At 38.5% G+C, this 17458-nt stretch overlaps 1 long non-coding RNA gene across 1 annotated transcript in view; it reads right to left on the bottom strand.

Annotated features, from left to right (window-relative positions):
• Window positions 1-10036: 10036 nt before the first annotated feature.
• Window positions 10037-17458, bottom strand: part of LOC115831916 — a 28650-nt gene continuing 21228 nt past the window's right edge. Inside the window, exons 2-4 of the long non-coding RNA XR_004027409.1 lie at window positions 16136-16202; window positions 12190-12325; window positions 10037-10319 (exon numbers count right to left, since the gene is read on the bottom strand). This is a non-coding gene — a long non-coding RNA (uncharacterized LOC115831916). The remainder of the gene's footprint in view (window positions 10320-12189; window positions 12326-16135; window positions 16203-17458) is intronic.

Genomic DNA, 17458 nt, shown 5'->3' with positions numbered 1-17458 from the left:
GAACCCACAGTTAAGGAAGAACATTAACAATAACTGTATGGGGTCCTCTTGCATTTTATTTTTCTTACGTAACCCCATCTCAAGTAACCACCATCCAAAATTCTCTGTGCATCATTTCCTTGTTTTCCCATTTGTGTGTGGCATTTCAAACAAGCACTTGTTTGTTAATAATTGTATTCAACTTTATTTTTAAAAAGGATTTACAGTATACATAATATTTTTCAACTTATTTTTAAAATTTGAATATATTTTTATAATTCATCTATACTGTTCATTATTATTATACTACATTTATTTTTAGGGCCATAATAGTAAATATACAACAGTTTATTCATCTCATATCTTCTCTGTTGGCATTAGGTTGTTTACAGGTTTTTGCTAGTTTCAAAGGTTTTGTGCATAATAGTGGACACATATCTGGTGAGCCTGTTTAAAAGGTTCCCTTGGTTCTACATGTAGAAGTAAAATATGTACTTTTCTCGGTATTTGAATATACAAGTTTACAATACTCAACTATATTCTTAAGAGATCCAGCCAAGTTTACATATCAACCAGTAATAGGTAAGAGATGCTATAAATTTGTATCTTTCTAGCATTTGATATTATCAGACTTTTGAAATTTCACTAATCAACTGACTGTAAAATATAGTAGCATATCATGGTCTTAAACTGCATCTTTCTCAACACTAATGGAGCTGGATATACCCTCATATTCTACAAGCCATACATATTTTTATATTTTATCACAAACTTATTTAAACTGTCCATATTTCCCTGGGGTTTGTGTTTTTCTTTTAAACTTATACAAGTTCTTTATATGGTCTTTGTTGTGTATATTAAATATGCTTTCTCTCAGCTTCTAGCTGATCTCTGAAATAAATATGATGTACTGTATAAAGACTAGTTTGGAGAAAAACTGTGTCATAAATTTTAGTGTTGACACTTATTCGATGTGTGACCTGTGGTTATTCAGCACCTCTTGACTTAAGTTGTATGTTAAGTGGTCAAAAATTTATGCTGCTAGTGATAATTAGGAATCAAATAACATTGCTGAGCTCTTATTATATGCCAAACACTGTGCCAGGCCCTTGGTTAGGGAGAGGTGACACATTCTCTGACCTCACCATGAGTATGGTGTAATGAGAAGCGGATGAACAAACAATTATTGTGAACTGTAATAGTGTGACGCAGTGGATAAGCACAGGTGCTATAGAACCTTGAATCCAATCTAAAACAGACTTTGCAAGAAAAGGCTGGCAGCATGGTCATGTATTTATTCAAGCATACATGCATTCATTTACCAAACGTACAATAAATACCAACTCTGTGTCAGATACTTTGCTAAGCACTGTGTGTTATAAATGGAATTCACATGAATTAGAAAATGGCTAACTTTTGGGGAAAAGAGAAAATAGAGTGTTAAAGAACTCCCAGGTTTTTACCTGTGTGAACTGTGTTTATGCACAAGGTGTGGTCCCTACTTTAGGCTTTAATCTCACCTCCTATTATTATTCAAAGCTCATTGGTCCTACTAAATTATCAGCTTGTTAATAAAATTAGTATGGAAGACTATATTTTTGTTCTCAATTTTTTACTCCTTTTCTGCAATAAGATTAAACAACTGGGTCGCCTGACTGACATGTGACTTACCCTGTGACACTGACCTTGGACATATGACATACTTTGGTCAATTAGGTGTGAGCACATATTTTTCTTGTCAGAGACAGTGCTTTAAATGTTATTGCATTTTGTGGCTCAGTGTCCTTGAGTTTCTGCCATGGTCCATGGCAGGAATTCTCCTGCAGTTTGGGTGCACACATAGAGCATTTCTTAACAAAGCCTCTGCCAGTCTGCCCCCCACTGGCAGAACACCCTAAAACCTTGATGGATTCCTGCTTACTTTTCCCATCAGTTGAAATGTTACCTCCTGCGGAAAGTCTTTGCCATACCCACTGTGTATCTTCCCACTCTCCCTTTAGACTGAGTGCTCCTTAAAATCAGGAACCTGTTGATTTCATTTTTCTATCATTGTCCGCCAGCCAATGTTTGATACGAAGGAGGTATTCTGCAAAGAGTTGTTGAATGAGTGTATGAATGAGAGGTCTGAGATTCCCAAGAGAGAGGACTTGGAGTCTCGTGGACAAACTTTTTCACACACATTCACTCTTGACTGTTGAGTTTTATGAATATTTTAGTAATCTACAGAAAAAAAGGTAATTGTGGCTGGGTTGACTTCGGGAATCATTGCATAACAGAATTTTTCTAAAAAATGCACCCTTGAAAGATTTTGTCATAATAAACACATCATAGCAATAATAATTGTGCATAATTTTATTTTTTGACCATTTATTTCATTCCACAAATATAGAGTGACTCTTATGTACCAAGTTTTTCATTTTACAATTGAAATAACTGAGTACCTAAAAAGGAAAAAGACTTGCCTTGTTCAAGATTAATAACTCTGGGCCGGGCGCGGTGGCTCACGCTTGTAATCCCAGCACTTTGGGAGGCCGAGGCGGGCGGATCACGAGGTCAGGAGATCGAGACCACGGTGAAACCCTGTCTCTACTAAAAATATAAAAAAATAAGCCGGGCGTGGTGGCGGGCGCCTGTAGTCCCAGCTACTCGGAGAGGCTGAGGCAGGAGAATGGCGTGAACCCGGGAGGCGGAGCTTGCAGTGAGCCGAGATCGCGCCACTGCACTCCAGCCTGGGCCACAGAGCGAGACTCCGCCTCAAAAAAAAAAAAAAAAAAAAAAAAAAAAAAAGATTAATAACTCTGAATTGTAGCTTAATGATCTCTGGGGAATAGGGGACTCCCTGAAAACAAATTAAATGTAGATGTTCTGGAAGACCCTAGTTCTTCTTCCTCCAGGTTTCACATTCAAAAATGGAAGTGGATTTTGTACTGAGACAGATCAGAACTCTAGTGCATTTGTACATGTTTATGAGAGTGGGTGTGTGTGTGTGCATGTGTCTGTGTGTCTCTGAGTATGTAACAATGTGTGTGAGTGGGTTTGGCCATATGTGTGTATGTGTGCGTGTGTGTGTGACCCAAAATCCAGGAATTCCACCCTGCTGAGCAAAATGCATTTCATCAGTATTTATTCATACATACTACTGAAATTTGAACTGTCTTTTGAAGTTGACAAAGTATTTTAAAATTCATTATATTTTGTGCTAGGCAGAGGTATTCTAATCTTGTTCATTTCAGAAAAGGTAACCAAAACAAATATAATGACTACCATGGATTCAGAAATATCAGAGTGCCAGGCTCTGATCACAGGGCTTTGCAGATTTTTAACTCAGCTAACACTCATATCAACTAAGTAATATAGACTCTATTGATATATATTCACGGTCTTATGTTAGTATCATAACCAATTAATATCACCCACATTTATCTGATGAGGAAACTGAAACATAGTGTATTCAGTAACCTGCCTCAGGCCACACACATAGCTGGTAAAATATGGTACTGTGATTTGACCTTGGCACTCTGACTCCAGAGCGAAACTCTGAACTACTCCAAGATACTAGTGATGCTTCATCCATCATTTCCCAACCTGTAGGTGGAAGATCAAACTTCTGACTTAAAATTTGTAACTTTTCTCATCCTTTTTTAAAGTGTCATATCCCTGCTAAACATTTTCATTTACAAAGCACATTTACCATAATTCATTTATTTATAGAACAACAGATGGGTGAAACAAATAAAATTACCTTTCTTCAGTTCACAGATTAAAAACTGGGTTTCAGGCTCAGAGTATTCAAGAGGCTCACCTGGGGTTATACCGGCAGTTAGCAGCAGACCTGAGACCAAAACCCAAGACACCCAAGATGCAAGGATCCTCAACTCATATGACCTCTGTGGTCCACGTGCTTATTTTGAGTTTTGCTATTTGAGTGAGCTATGTTTACAGATGTCTTGACCAGTGTGGGCTGCTATAACAATGTCTCATAGATTGAATGGCTTATAAACAACAGGTATCTGTTTCTCACAGCTCTACAGGCAGGAAATCCAAGGTCAGCATACCAGCATGGTCAGATTGTCATGAGGGCCCTCTTTCAGATCGCAGATGGCCACCTTCTTGTAGCCCCGCATGGAAGGAAGGAAAGAGAGCTATCTAACTCCTCAGCCTCTCCTTATAAGAGTACTAATCCCATTGATGAGGGCTCTACCCTTGTGACCTAATTACCAGCCAAAGGCCCCACCTCTGAATATCATCACATTGGGATTAAGGATTCAACATATATGAATTTGGTGGCGAGGATACAAACATTCTGTTCATTGAGACAGACATGGTATAATTCCTAACTTTACCTTAATAAAAAGATAAACCAAAGTGACCCAGAATGTCATAACAAACAAGCCATGACCATTGTGCCACTCGGTTCTTAGAGCAGACGTCATGGAAATGGGCCAGATGTAAGGTGATTGCAGTATTTGGAGATACGTAGCTGAAAATAACACTTGCAGCCCCCATGTGCCCAGAAGTTTGTATCTCAAAGCAAATAGAAACAATGGAATGTTCACAGTGCTGAGAGCCAGGGCGATAAAGGCTGACTCAGTGAGCAGGGGAGAACCTTACTGGAATTCAGTAGCAGAGGTTTAGATAGGCACCATTTAATTAAGTATTATTATATCAGACCCATGGACTGTTAACTCTTTTGTAAGTTAGTTCAACTTCCATGTCAGGTAAAATGTGGCTCTTTTTTGTATTGGGATCATAGGCCAATCCATATCATGTATCAGTTATCTATAGTTAACATTAATTGTGACAAGCTGTGCTGTTGAGTTATCTCAAGTTATAGGACTATTATATAGCTTTGCTGAAGTTGCACAGCCAATTCAAGAGTAGCTTCAATTGCTAATGAATGTAGTTCCTTTTTTTCAGTCATTTTTCTCTTACACCATTAGCCATCCAATCTATTAGTCATTCCAACTACAAATTCCAAACCTAGATTTCCGTGTTGCCTGACATTTTTCAGAGCTTGTCTGTAGGTATTTTCTCACAGTCTTCTACAAAAGACTTAGAAATAGATATCACTGTTTCCTTTTTAAAATTTAAGAATTCTCTTTTAGAATTCCTAAGGCTGGAGAAATATAGATACTTGCCCGAGGTCACATGAAGAATGCAGCAGAATCTGATCAGAATGCAGGAGAATTTTAACTCCAACTTGAGACTTTTTCTTCTGTCACACAGGGGGTCCTGATTAAAAACAAAAACAGGCAGACAATTCTTCCAATGCCTGAATATACAAAATGCAAATATATACAAAGATGCCTATATATACAAACATGTAAAGAAATTCGGATTCTTCACTACTATGCTCATATTATCTCAGAGCTGGCTGACTCTGTTAATGCCACTCTATTAATCCTCTTATTGACTATAGGATAAAATAAAGCCCTTACTCCTCAACCTGACTTTTACCATCTGAACCTCGTCTATTTCTGCAGTCTTATCATCAACTCTTTTCCTGTACTCACTGCTCCTTCCATCACACAGGATGACTTATAATTTCAAACTATGTCCATGTTCTCTAGTAATTCTTCCTGCATTGTTCCTCCAGACAGCCTTGCAATCCCTTTTCCATATGCTTGGTTAAAACTTACTGTTCATGATTACTCAGATCATTTGTCAACTAATTAAGTATACCCTTTGGATTCCATCTTTGTGCCATATATAGTGGTAGGCCAGGGGCATTCAATCTTTTGGTTTCCATGGGCCACATTGGAAGAAGAAGAGCTGTCTTGGGCTACACATAACATACACTAACACTAAAGATAGCTAGTGAGTTTAAAAAATTACAAAAAAGACCTCATCAACTTTTAAGAAAGTTTATGAATTTGTGTTGGGCCACACCCAAAGCCATCCTGGGCCACATGCAGCACACGGGCTGCAAGTTGGACAAGTTCGTGCTAGGCACTGAAGGTCTAGATAGAGTGACCAATTGACCTGGTTTGCCAGGAACTGAGGGAGCTTCTGGGTTAAAGAATGTATAGTGCCAAAAGTATAATAGTCCTAGGCAAAAAGTTGGTATACAATATCTAGAGGACAAATTGACTCCTCAATTTCATCCTCTCATCCCTAGGCATTTGGATATTGCCTCCTCTGGGTTGCCTGGTTCCTGTCTCTGCATTTATCTTATTGCTTCAATTTTTGGTGTATCAACTGTCCACCTCCCAAAAAACTGTGTGATATGGTTTGGTTTGGCTCTGTATCCCCACCCAAATCTCATCTTGAAGTAAAATTCCCATGTGTCTAGGGAGGGTCATTATGGGAGGTGATTGAATCATGGTGGCGGTTTCCCTCATGCTGTTCTCATGATAATATGAATGCTCTCATGAGATCTGATGGTTTAAAAAATAGCAGTTTTCCCTGTGCTTTCTCTCTCTCTCCTGTTGCCTTGTGAAGAAGGTTCTTGCTTCTCCTTTGCCTTCTGCCATGATTGCAAGTTTTCTGAGGCTTCCCCAGCCATGCAGAACTGTGAGTCAATTAAGTCTCTTGTATTTGTAAATTACCTATTCTCAGGTAGTATCTTTATAGCAGTGTGAAAATGAACTAATACAGAGAATTGGTAACAGGAATAGGGTACTGCTATAAAGACAACCTGAAAATGTGGAAGCGAATTTGGAACCAAGTGACAGGCAGAGGTTCGAACAGTTTGGAGGGCTGAGAAGAAGACAGGAAGGTATAGGAAAGTATGGAACTTCTTGAGACTTGTTGAATGGTTTTGACCAAACTGCTAATAGTGATATGGACAATGAAGTCAAGGCTGAGGTGGTGTCAGATGGAGATGAGGAAGTTGTTGAGAAATGGAATAAAGGTAATTCTTGTTATGCTTTACCAAAGAGAATGGCAGCATTTTGCCCCGGCCCTACAGATCTGTGGAAATTTGAACTTGAGATAGATAATTTAGGGTATCTGGCAAAAGAAATTTCTAAGCAGCAAAGCATTCAAGAAGTGAGCTGTAGTGTTCTGAATGCTTTCAGTTATATGCATTTACAAAAAGATGGTTTCAAATTGGAACTTATGTTTAAAAGCAAAGCAGAGTATAAAGGTTTGGGAAATTTGCAGCCTGACTATAAAGAAAAAACTCATTTTCTGGGGAGGAATTCAAGCTGGTTGCAGAAATTTGCATAAGTAATGAGGAGCCAAATGTTAATAGCCAAGTCAATGGGGAAAATGTCTCCAGAGCACGTCAGAGATCATAACAGAAGCCCCTCTTATTACAGGCCCAGAGACTTAGCAGGGAAAAATGGCTTTGTGGGTTGGGCCCAGGGCCCTTCCTCTCTGTGCAGCTTTGGAGCTTGGTGCCCTGTACCCCAGCCACTCCAGCTGCAGCCATGGCTAAAAGGGGCCAAGATACAGCTCAGGCCATTGCTTCAGAGGGTGTAAGCCCCAAGCCTTGGTGGCTTCCACGTAATGTTGCGTCTGTGGGTGCATAGAAGAGTTGAGCTTTGGAAACTTCTGCCTAGATTTCAGAGGATGTATAAAAATGCCCGGATGTTCAGGCAAAAGTCTGCCAGAGGGGTGGAGCCCTTATGGAGAACCTCTGCTAGGGCATTACAAAGGGGAAATGTGGGGTTGAAGCCCCAACATCGAGTTTGCATGGGGGCACTGCCTGGTGGAGCTGTGAGAAGGCTGCCATACTCCAGACCCCAGAATGGTAGATCCACCAACAGCATGCACCATGTGCTTGGAAAAGCCACAGGCATTCAATACCAGACCATGAAGGCAGCTGCAGGGGCTGTACCCTCCAGAGCCACGGAGGCAGAGCTTCCCAAGGTCATGGGAGTCCACCCCTTGCATCAGTGTGCCCTGGATGTGAGACATGAAATCAAAGGAGATTTGGGAGCTTTAAGATATAATGACTGCCTGGCTGAGTTTCAGACTTGCACGGGGCCTGTGGCTCCTTTGTTTTGGCCAATTTCTCCCATTTGGGAAGGGAACATTTACCCTATGCCTGTACCCCCTTTGTATCTTGGAAGTAACTAACTTGCTTTTGATTTTACAGGCCCTTAGGTGGAAAGGACTCTTCTTGTCTCAGATGAGACTTTGGACTTAGACTTTTGAGTTAATCCTGGGTTAAGTTAAGATCTTGAGGGATTGTTGGGAAGGCATGATTGGTTTTCAAATGTGAAAAAAAAAAATGAGATTTTGGAGGGTCCAAGGGCAGAATGATATGGTTTGGATCCCTGTCCCCACTCAAATCTCATCGCAAATTGTAATCTCCATGTGTCAATGGAGGAACCTAGTGGTAGGTGATTGGATGATAAGGGTGGTTCCCCCATGCCGTTCTTATGATAGTGAAGAAGTTCTTGTGAGATCTGATGGTTTTAAAAATGGCAGTTTCCTCTGTGCACTCACTCTTTCTCCTGCTGCCTTGTGAAGTAACTCCTTGCTTCTCCTTTGCGCTATGCCATGATTGTAAGTTTCCTGAGGCCTCCCCAGCCATGCAGAACTGTGAGTCAATTAAGTCTCTTTTATTTGTAAATTACCCAGTCTCAGATAGTATCTTTATAGCAATGTGAGAATGAACTAACACACTATGAAACACTGAAGGCTGATGGTGGAGGAGGATCATGTACCTTCTTTACTCATCCCAGATCCTGGCTCTGAGCCTGTATATAAGAAGTGCTCGTTGAATATTGGCAAATGATTTTGCAGAAAAGACCTTATATTCTTTCAATGGACACTCAGGAATTGGATAGTGCATGTGTTCTGTAAGATGGGAACCATCAGTGCCCTGATATATTGAAGGGTCATTTCCTGAACCCAGATATGCTCCATTCTCTCAGTTTCTTTAGTTGTATAGAAAAAAACAAGTTTGGATGAGATCACTTCAGACAGTACATAAAATGGCTATTTCTGTTTTTGTTTGTTTGTTTTTGTTTTGTTTTTATTTTGTTTTGTTTTTGAGATGGAGTCTTGCTCTGTCGCCCAGGCTGGAGTGCAGCGGCCCGATCTTGGCTCACTGCAAGCTCTGCCTCCCAGGTTCACGCCATTCTCCTGAAAATGGCTATTTCTGAAAAACACATAAAGAAGGTGAATTGCTGAGAGAAGAACTAGAATGAAGAATAAGAGCAGTGGGGAGGTGTATAATAAGTGGTGCAATTAATGCTTTTTATATTCAATATGTAATTATAGCAGTGACACAACGATTCTTAGAGAAATGGCTAAATCTACTCACAAAAATGGCAACTTACTCAGAAGGTTTTAGAGTCAAGTTTCAGGAAATAAGATAAGAACTATTCCAAACTTATACAAACTGTTCCAGAGAACTTGGAAACAGATGATTCACTTGAACTTATTTTATGAAGCTGAGATAATCTTGGGATCAAACCAAGCCAAGACAGATGATAAATGAAAATTATATAACAATTCAAGTCATGGACATAGTTGTAAAAATTTTAAACAAAATATTAACAAATTGATTCCAGTAATATATGAAAGATTCAGGACTCATTTGGGTGTATGCCAGGAATGCTGGTATAGTTTAATATTAAAAAATATTTTAAAGTAATTATCTTCATTAGTCCATTAAAGGAGAAGAACCATAAAATCACTTCAATAGATTCAAGAAAACATTTGCTAAATTAATTTTTTAATAGAAAACCTAAAACATTTAGGCAAAAAACATATAGGCAAGCATTTTAATAATCCTGGATTATAAATACATACAACATAATGAACTCTACATAAAAGACACCTTAAAAAGTGAAACAAAAGATCATAAACTGTAAGAATATATTTTCAATGTGTACAACCAACAAAGAACTAACATCATCAGTTTACATAAATCCTGGACCATACCTCTATTTTAGTACTAACACATAAATATATAGAGTTGCTTTTTTGCTTGTTTGTTTTTAGGAGATGATGAGCTCCTGGGCGAGACCTGTGTTTGTGTCATTTTGCATCCGCAGCACTGAGAAGAGTACCTGGCACTTATTGGTGCACAGACAATATTTACTGCATGATTAGAAGGTTTAACCGGAAAAACCTACTAACCTCTGGTATGAGTGGTCCACCATGTACAAGATAATGTGCTGAGTCACCTTCAGTGGTTTATAAATGGTTAACCATTCACATCATTCAGGGCTTTAGGCTGAAACAATACAAACTCCACTAGACAGTTTAGGATGCTATGACAAAATGCTATTGATTGAGTGGCTTAAACAACAGACACATTTCTCACAGTTCTGGAGACTGAGAAGTCCAGAGCAAAGTACCAGCAGATCTGGTGTCTGGTTAAGATCCACTTCCTGAAGGTTTCCAGATGGACATCTTCTCCTTGTCTCCTCGTATGACTAAGAGCAGAGAAAGAGGAAGCAATTTCTTTATAATTCTCCTTACAAGGGCATTAATCCCATTTATAAGGACTCCACCTGTATGATCTAATCATCTCCCAAAGGCCCTACCTTCTAATACCATCCCATTGAGCATTATGGTTTCAACATATAGGTATTTTTTTGAGTTGGAAGGGGACATAATCATGCAGTCCATACCACAACCAAGTGAATGCTTCTTTAGGCAGAAAAAAAAACTCCTTACTGAGAAGATAGGGAGTGATTCATAGATTTCCAGGAAGATTGGAGAATCAGGTTCAAAAGAATAGAAATAAGGAGAGGCTCCTAAGCCAGAACCATGGCACAAATGAAGCTGCAGACTTAATCTAGTGAAGGCCTGAATGCTGTTGCCACTGCTTCCAACACTGCACATGAGATCTCCACTGTGCTGTGGGCCATCCCTGGTAGCTGATTCTCCTACTGCGCCTCCTGCCCACAAGAACATAAAAGTCTCCATTCCTAGGTCTTTTCTATCCCTAAGACCAGACACGTTCCTTAGCTGGTAGGCAAGGTCGCAGCCCTTTATATTTTTCTGAGGGATTGGAAGGTTAAATCTTGGTCTCTATCAACCTGTAATTAGGGACACGATTTGTCTGTATGTAGGCACAGGCTTCAGGTGCTTTGCAGTCCGTGAAACTTTATATGTCTACAACATAGCCTTTCAGCTTTTGGACACTGAAACCCCTTTTTTTCTAGGTCTAAGAGTATAGTCTGAGTTCAGATGAAAGAAAGGGGTTCTCAGATTTCTCTTAAGAGTCTGACCTCAGCAACAACCGTCTTAAAACTCCAAGGTTCTCAATTTGGGTGGGAATTCCTCCCGGGAATCATTTAGAAATGTGTTGTGAATTCTGTTTTTTATTATTCACTTTTAGATCTTACTATAATTTGATGTGAGGAGAAAGAGAAGTGAAACAACTCACAATACACACAACACTTTATGAAGCAAAGACTTGTCTTATCTCATGCACACATCTTCTGAACACTTACCATCACTTTCCCTGGGGTGAAAGCCCTCACTGCATGGCTGCTGTCACACTCTATGTGGGGGCCCAAAGCCAGGCTAAACAGTCTGTTGGGGAATTTCAGAACCAAACTTTGTTATTGCACTTGGCAAGGAGAAGGGAAAATAGCTTGATCTGGAAATATGTAGACCTGGATTATAATCTATTGCATTTAAATTTCTCTTGAATTGAAGGGACTATCTGAGACTGGGCCAGGCTCCAGGGCTACAGGCTTCAGAAGACCACTGGCTCTCTACTGCTTACCTACTCCCATGTCTGGGGGGCAATTTCATCATCATTTGAACTTAATAGCATCTTCATTTATTTTATTTTCAATGCTATTTCCATGTGTGTTTGTGTGTGTGTATATTAACACAGTAACCTTTAGATATTATGTAGCTAGAAAGGTTTTATTCAATAAAGTTATTTTACATCCTAGGCCGACATGTACTTTACAACACTAATGGTCATTGTGTTTATAACTGTAACCCATTTTACTGACCATATTATTTGCTCTGAGTAAAAATATATGTATATATAAATATACATATAAACTCTACTGAATAAGTATTATCTTTGATCTTAGAATTTAAGCTTTTTCACAACATTGTTTATGGAATTGTATAATAACTAGAATTCCTAGCTATAACTTCCAGCACTCTTTTCTCTATAGAAGGAATAAAAAAGTCATAATAAGAATAACTAATGCTTACATAGTGCTTGGTGGTTTATGAACATTTTCAAATCTTACATACCAATGAAGTAGGTATTACCAATGTGCCACTGCAGTTTATAGTGTTTGAATCATTTGAGCAGAGCAATGAGCTTACACCAATTGGAGTCAGGATGTCACACCAGGTCTTGAGCCTTCCAAACCTGTTCTCATCACTGCATGGCAATTGCTTTCATCAAATATTATTTTGAAAATCCAGTATCTTCTTCCTACGGTCATTGAGCATCTTTCAACTTGAGGAGGAGAAAACAAAATAAAAGCATCATATAATTAGATCAGAAAAATACAGAAAAATATATTTTTCTTTTTACTGTTTATATGCAAATGTTTGTTGGAGGACATCATCCAAAGTGAAAGGAGAAAAATGTTACTTGAAACCACAATGGTAATAGATATAAAATCACTAAAGGGCAGCTGTGGACATGCAAGTGTGTGGAGTAAGCGTTCTCATTCGTTTGATGATTTCCTGAACTGGGGGCGATTTGATCAGCACATTGGAGGAAGGTGGAGGGAGATAACACAATTGCTGTAATGACCTAATTTTCCAATAAAAGGGTTTTCAGACTCCCGGAAGAAAACATTGTAGTATATAATGAAAATAAGCTGCAGTGCTGATGAAAACAGTATCATTGGTGTCGCTTTTCCATATCCAAGAGAAAACCTGGAGATTTATTGCTTGGATCTGACCTAGCTCATATCACCAAAGTCTGATCTCTTCAATACATTTACCATATGTGTAAGCACTAATCTTTTTTTAAAAAATAGAACTTCTATGGGTAAAACGTCAACATAACAATAAAATGAAATAACCATATATGACTCATCATTTTTATAGTTTCTGTTTGTTGGTGTTAGTATTTAAGTGGTTGTCAACAATTTTTGCATACAATAATTATTACACATTTAATCCTGATAAAATTCGGTTAGGCGATTTTATATATATATATATATGTATATGTATACACACACTCATATTCCTATGCAATTATTATTATTGTCACTTAAGCAACGATAATAGAGACTGGCAGTAGTTAATTGACTTGCCAAATACAACAAAGCTGGAATTCCACCCTGCTTCTCTGACCCCAAATCCCGAGTTCTTCGAAATTCTTGGTGCTGCCTGTTTTACAGCATATCAAGATTTCACTACAGTACAAAGTAACCCAGTCAATGACCTTTCTCCTCAGTTTTCCTGTTCACACTAAATATGCCATAAATATAGAACCCCTTCCTGCCATATCCTCTAGTAACCTTAGTCATATTGCTTTGAGCCAATGACTTAACTAACTCTGTTTTCAGGGCTCAGCCATGGAATAAGTTTCATCCATGTGGCTGGTTCGTATTTCTGCTATTCATTTTTCCAAAATCACTAAGTGTCATCTTTGGTCCTTTCGAGTTTAGAGAAAAAAAAAAAAGCAAGAATTTCACTTAGAGTGTGACCTAGAAGTAAATTATGTTTCTTAATGGGTAATAATCATGAAATAAATCTGATTTTTTAAAACTTAAGGTTTTGAGCCAATAAATCCTAAATTATATGCCTGCAGAGTACAAGGGCAAGTGGGTTGGCCATATAAATGTTTTGCAAATACAGAGAAAAAGCTAAGTTAACTTTTTTAGAATTATGTCAGTCATGAGGTATTTTTCCTTAATTTCTTTCTGATAATGTTAGCTACTCTTATGTGCAAACAGAAAAAAACTGAATGCACATAGTGTAAGTAAGCAGACATCAACAACAGCTACAAAAACAAAAGCAGTGACAGTTTGGTTGAAAAGCTGTCTACTAACTACCTTCTCTCTGGTTGAAAAGCTGTCTACTAACTACCTTCTCTCTAGTGCCCATCATAATAAGATGACTTTTATACACCATGTGGGCATCAAATCACATTTTCTGATGGCAAATACTTTCTTATTTTACATGATGAAATTAAATACATGATAAAACCATTATATCACAGAATTCTATAAAAACACTCTGAATTCCAGGAGTGTTATCACATAAATGGGTTTCTGATCCACTGAACTAGATATTAAATATCTCTTACAGTGGTGGTGGTTTATAGGTTTATAGTATGCAATGTGCTTTTTGAAATCAGGACTTTCCTAGAAAATCAGTCAGATAAGATCATCCTTATATGTATAAATTGAGGATGAAAATATAAAGATACCCAGAAGACTTTTATCATGACAAAACTTTATGGGGAAAAAAAAAACTCTTGAGAAAGTTTATCCTCCTCCTCTTCTTCCTCCTCTCTCTCTCCCTCTTCTTCTCCCTCTCCCTCTCTCTGCTTCTCCTTGTTCTTCTTCTTTGTGTAGGAGTCCGAAGCATTTAGCATCATCACTGGGCATATAGTGGATGTTTACAGAAATGTGTATACACAATCTGCTGTTCAAGGGTGAGTTTTGTAGTCTGTATTCCATTTCAAGCCCTGTGTGATTTGTCACTCTAATCTCAAATAGCTTTTTTTTTATGTAGGGTAGTATATGAATGTTGGGCAAACATTAAGTGTAAGTGCACAGAGTTCAAGCGCTGTGAGAGATGCATCGTGTACAAGTATGGAAGAGAAAATGATGAGAAATCATTAAGCATGATGGCTCTAAGAGTAGCAGACAGAGGATTCAGGCAAGTTGGAAGAGTGGGAGCTACGAGCAGAAAAGCCAGATTAAGGGTATCGTAATACCTAAGGTAAAGTGTGATAAGCCATGTGAACAGAATCAGTGGAAGTCAGCTTGAACAAGCAAAAGGAAACTTAAATCAGTTTTAGATGGCAAAAGTAACAAACTTTCTGCCAGATAAAATAAGGGTCAGTCAATGGAAAAGGGTATTTTAGTATAACTACATAAATAAAGAAGTCTTTAGAAAAAAGTTTGTGTTGGGAGGCCAAGGCGGGTGGATCACGAGGTCAGGAGATTGAGACCATCCTAGCCAACACGGTGAAACCCCGTTTCTACTGAAAATACAAAAAAATTAGCCGGGCATGGTGGCGGGCGCCTGTAGTCTCAGCTACTCAGGAGGCTGAGGCAGGAGAATGGTGTGAACCCGGGAGACGGAGCTTGCAGTGAGCCGAGATCGCGCCACTGCACTCCAGCCTGGGCGACAGAGCAAGACTCTATCTCAAAAAAAAAAAAAAAAAGAAAAAAAGAAAAAAGAAAAAAGTTTGTGGAAAGAAGACCTGGGTTTGAGAACACTGAATTTGAGGGGCTTGAGGGATACACAGGTAGATCTATCTAATCAGAAATGACTTTGTACTAAGTAACTAGCAACAGTGGGGCTGTAGGGTCAATCCTTCCACTTGCCTTCTTCTCCCATCCGCTTTTCAAGCTAGGCTTTCTTAGATCAACCATGTTGCTGGAAAGAGATATAAATTCTTCCTTTCCAGCCCCAGACTGTGGTGTGATGTTCAGCAATTAAACATGTTGTTAAGATCAGCTTAAAAAGAGTGGCTGCGGTCCTGTCCCCAGTTTTTTGGAGGCTATCCTGGTTTAAGAGGGTTGTCCCAGAGTAATTATTTACAGCATCCCTTTTCTCTCAAAAAAAAAAAAAAAAACGTCCTGGATTGATCACCTTCGCCATTATTGTCTTCATCATCATCATCATCATCATCATCATCATCATCATCATCTTAGTCATATAGATGATGTTTACTTTGCATGATCTCTAACAGCTTTAAATAACATTTGCTGCATTATCTGTTTCGACCCTCACAACACCTAAGTGGGCAGGTGGGGACAGAAGTTAACCCCATTTTAAAATAAGGACACTGATGTTTCAGTAACTGCACAGTCGCACAGGTTTTTGGTAAGGCAGCAGCGTGTGAATTAGTGTGTTCTGAGTAGAAAATTGTGAGCTGTTTTCACTATACATTCATTTATTAATTTGACACTCTCATCGCCTTTTGACTGGATGATCTCATGGGGGAAAAATCCAAAAACTCATGATCAGTGGGAAGTTATAGATGATACGAGGCAAATTTTAACAGGAACATTTTAAGAGACACACCCTTGGTTCACAAATTCACATTTTCATGCCAGATGTTTCCTCTTACCTACCAAGCTCTTTTCCTCCTTATCGGCTTGAGGCTGAAGTCAGCAACTTTGCTTCACCTCTTCTGGCTGGGCAGGGTAATAGGAAATTTTTTTTTTAATGTATCCTCAGGAGGCATCATATTTAAAAGGAAATCCTTTGAAAGTGAACAGATTTTCTAGCAAAGAATCAAAACTTTGACCTGGCACTGAAAACTATTATCACACATGTGAATATTTCCTTTTTGGTTTGCAGAACATAACTACTAACTTTTCTTCATTTAATTTTCACCAACTAAAATGGGGGTTAGTGACAGCAAGTATGAGGGAATCTAATGCTCTCTTGAGTCTGTCAGATGCTGAAATACACACTTTCCCCATTACAACACCAGGTTCTCTAAGATGAAATTATATTCTCAAATTGTATGAAATGGTTTAAGGGAAAGTACATCTTGCTGCACCTGGAGAAGTCTTTGAGTTTCATCACAAGTTGAACTAGGAAACTCTGAGATCAACCCTTACCTCCGAAGAACGAAAAGTTATTTGACCTTGAACTAAATATTTCCTCTCACTGAGTTTCAGTTTCCTTATCGAGGACTCAACAGTAATTATCGGAGAAGGACCAGATTGTAGATATGTTGTTTGCTGGACATACCTATTTGGTTACAGAAGTATACCCAGCTCAGCCATTATAACCCAAAAGCAGCCATAGGCCATACATAAGTGAATGAGGGTGGCCATAATTTAATAAAACTATTTATAAAAACAGATAGCAGACTGGGTTTGGTCTTTGGACTACAGTTTGCCATTTGCCAACTGTCTTTAAGGGGAAAATATCTACTGCACAAAGTTGTTCTAAGAATGTTATTGACTAAGCTATGTGAATCAAGATATATGAAGTGCATGATAGAAGGTCTGATGTTAAAAATGACAGCTAATTTCTTACATTTTCTCTCAATGTTTTTCTCCCAACTTACTCCAATTCTCCTTGAATGAACATTGAGATCCCCTACAAAATGGCATGCATTGGCTGACATTTCATATCTGTAGCAATTCTTCCTTTGTTTCCTTGTTATTTTACTACTTTGGGAGGCAAAGTTAGAGAACTGAGAATATTAAGTTTTTAAAGCATGAAGCTTTGATCAAATTTGAGCTCCATTCAATATGTGTGTGTGTTTAAAGCATGAAGCTTTGAACAAATTTGAGCTCTATTCAATGTGTGTGTGTGTGTGTTTAACATTTATTCCTTTTAAAATGGAACTTAAAACAGCCCTTTTAGTGAAATTCACAACATATAAAGAAGCCCGTGATTTAGGCCAAAGGTCCAGTTAACAGCTGTGGGTCTT

Source organism: Nomascus leucogenys, chromosome 20, assembly GCF_006542625.1.
Source record: "Nomascus leucogenys isolate Asia chromosome 20, Asia_NLE_v1, whole genome shotgun sequence".
In the NCBI taxonomy this organism is placed as follows: Eukaryota; Metazoa; Chordata; class Mammalia; order Primates; family Hylobatidae; genus Nomascus; species Nomascus leucogenys.
The sequence above is the reverse complement of the archived record's forward strand: the minus strand, read 5'-3'. Positions and strand labels throughout refer to the sequence as shown.